This window comes from Triticum aestivum, chromosome 1B, assembly GCF_018294505.1.
Source record: "Triticum aestivum cultivar Chinese Spring chromosome 1B, IWGSC CS RefSeq v2.1, whole genome shotgun sequence".
In the NCBI taxonomy this organism is placed as follows: Eukaryota; Viridiplantae; Streptophyta; class Magnoliopsida; order Poales; family Poaceae; genus Triticum; species Triticum aestivum.
The window spans coordinates 71,302,789-71,305,504 of NC_057795.1; the positions used below are offsets into that span (position 1 = coordinate 71,302,789).

The 2,716-nt window shown below is 39.0% G+C and overlaps 1 protein-coding gene across 11 annotated transcripts in view; it reads left to right on the forward strand.

Moving 5' to 3' along the window:
* The window catches only part of LOC123107806 (uncharacterized), a 7,040-nt gene that overhangs the window by 1,860 nt on the left and 2,464 nt on the right, over positions 1-2,716 (forward strand). For 3 of the 11 annotated variants that reach the window (XR_006451771.1, XR_006451769.1, XR_006451770.1), the window contains exon 1: positions 2,130-2,518. The exons of 4 other annotated variants lie outside the window; for them this stretch is intronic. The gene's annotated coding sequence lies outside the window, so the exon portion shown is untranslated. Of the gene's footprint in view, positions 1-2,095; positions 2,519-2,716 lie in introns of those variants that run through there. 4 more of the 11 variants (XR_006451774.1, XR_006451773.1, XR_006451775.1 and 1 more) reach the window with 3 other exon arrangements.

The following is a 2,716-nucleotide window of genomic DNA, read 5'->3' on the forward strand; positions in this document are numbered from 1 at the left end:
AGCCCGTGCGTTGCAACAGGAGAAAAAATAACACACACTCTTAACCCAATAACCATAATATGTTCATGCCCTTTATTTTAGCGAGGCATCATTTTTATGTTGCCGCTTATTCTCCTTCTCACCCTCAGTGGCCTCAGTGTTCACACAAACCAAAGTATGTTTGAATGTTGTTTTTCCCCTGCTAGTTTTTTCAGAGGTGCTCATGTGTGGTTATTGATGTTTTCTTTCGTCGCTTTATAATTTTAGTGGTTGTTTATTTGCAATCCAGATCGTCGCGGTACGAAAGAAAAACGGACGTGCCCTATAGGTTACAAGTTTACTTTTAAAATAATGTTTTAAATATTTAATAGGTAAAAATAACATCATATTCAAATTCTACATATATTTCTATTCAAATTTCATATATAACATGTTAAAATCGGAGTTACGGTTTAATAGATATGGATAATTAAGAAAAATATTTGTTTGACTTAAATATCTTTTAAAATAATATTTAAAAAATACTTAACAAACAAAATAACATCATATTCAGATTCTACACATTTTTCTAATCAATTTTCATATATAACATGTTAAAATCAAAGTTACGGTTTAAAAGATATGAAAAATTTAGAAAAACATTTGTTTGACTTATATATGATCGGCGGGTAAATTATCTAATACGCCAGGGGGGTTTCCGTAAAAATGTAAAATAACGGTTCGGTTATGACTTAAGTGTATACTGCGGGTTAATTCATGAAAAATGCAGGGAGTTTTCTGCAAAGGTGTGTGACGGATGGCCGAAATCCAATTTGCTTTATTATTAGGTAGAGATTAGGCTTGTGCGTTGCAATGGGAGAAAAAAATTATAATCTTCAATGGCCATAACCACATTTTGCTGCACCAAGATACACTATCACTCTCATTGTCGTCACATCGTGAACAATTTTTTAAAATCATGAACATTTTCTAAACTCGCCAATATATTTGAAATCGTGAACATTTTTCAAATTCTTGAACATCTTTACAAATTTTGAACGTTTTCTAAAATACGAACATTTTTTGAATTCATCAACATTTTATACTATCTGCAAAAAACACTGACAATTGAGATGTTTCTTAAAACATTTTTCTTGAATAGGCGAACATATTTTTTGGAAACTGGTGGAACAAATTTTGAAATTCATGTACATTTTTTTAATTTAATGAACATTTTGCTAAATTGCATGATCTTTTTTGAATCAGCAAACATTTTATAAATCAATAAACTATTTTGTGAGTCATGAACTATTTTTAAATTTCTACGATATTTTTCATTTCATGAATATTTTTTGAAATGGCAAACTTTTGTTCAATTTCATTAACATTTTTAATAAAACAACTTTTATTAATAATTATGCACATATTCTGATTTCCTGAACATTTGTTTTCAAAATTGAGATTTTTTTAATATATGAACATTTTTTAAATCATGAAATTTATTTGAATCGACAAACATTTATAAGTTATTAAATATCTTATTTCAAAATTCGCATTTTTATTAGTACTAAAAATAGACTACGGGGCTATTTGTGGATTCACATAACAGAGTCGGACAGCCAAACTACTGAAAGTAGCATCACTAATAATCTGGGATGAAGTATCTACGACCGGCGCCACTTCAATGCTAGATTGCTAGTGAGAGGTCGCGTCGCTCTGAGCCGGCATGAATGCGATACGGGTGCTCTAGAACGGCGCTGATCATTTCAGGTGGATAGATGTATGGACAGGGGGCTGGGTGGGCCATGACAGATAGAATTGAACGTGTCAGTGGTCCGGACGCCCGCAAAGTCCCAGGGTTTGTTTTCATATTGTTGGAAAATTAAGTTTGGACTGATACAGGCAAAATACGTCCTAACCGGACGGTTGCATGCACTTTTAGGGTGGACATTGAAGATGCCCTTACACGCTCTTTGAGAATTTCGTAATTCATTTAAAGCATTTATAAAATTATCATAATACTTTTTATTATGTTTTTTACTGGAAAGTTTATTTAATTTGGAAGATTATATTTGTCCCAATGTTTTATTTTTGCACTAAAAGCAGTACAACCATCAGGCCATCACGTGTTGGAGCCCAGCGGCCGGCACGTACACACATCAGGCCATCACTTTCTTCTCCAGCGCAATGCTTATCCATCCGTCTCCATTCAGATGCACTGCATCCCATCTCACTTATTCTCTCGCTCCATCTTTCCTTCTCATCCCAAACGCCGCAGCCAGTGTGAAGCCTCCAAAGTCGCTGGCGCCCCCACGTTCCACCGGAGCGAGGCGCCGCCGCCGGATCTCGTCCCCTCCCCCTCCCCCTTTGTGTGTCTCTCGCTCTTATTTTCTCATCTCGGTCTAATCTAATTCTATTATATGCATGCAGGCCGATGTGAAGCCAAGTCGCTGGAGCAGAGATCTGGAGCGCCTCGCCAGATCTCTCCTCTGCACCCCTGCCAGCCGCGTCAGGCTCCGCCTCGCTACTGGCGGTCTCTCCCCGGCAAGCCCATCGGCCGGTGAGAGTAGCTCACTCTCGATCCCCTTGTGCTCGCGCGCCACCAGGGGAGGATGAACCCCTTGCACTCGCGCCGACGACCTCTCCGATCGGCACCGTGCCTCGTCCCGAGCCATCGGGGCCGAGCGGCTGTAGCGGGCCAGAGGCAGCGCGTCTGGCAGCGACGACCTCTCCGATCGGTCCTGCTGCATCACGCCCG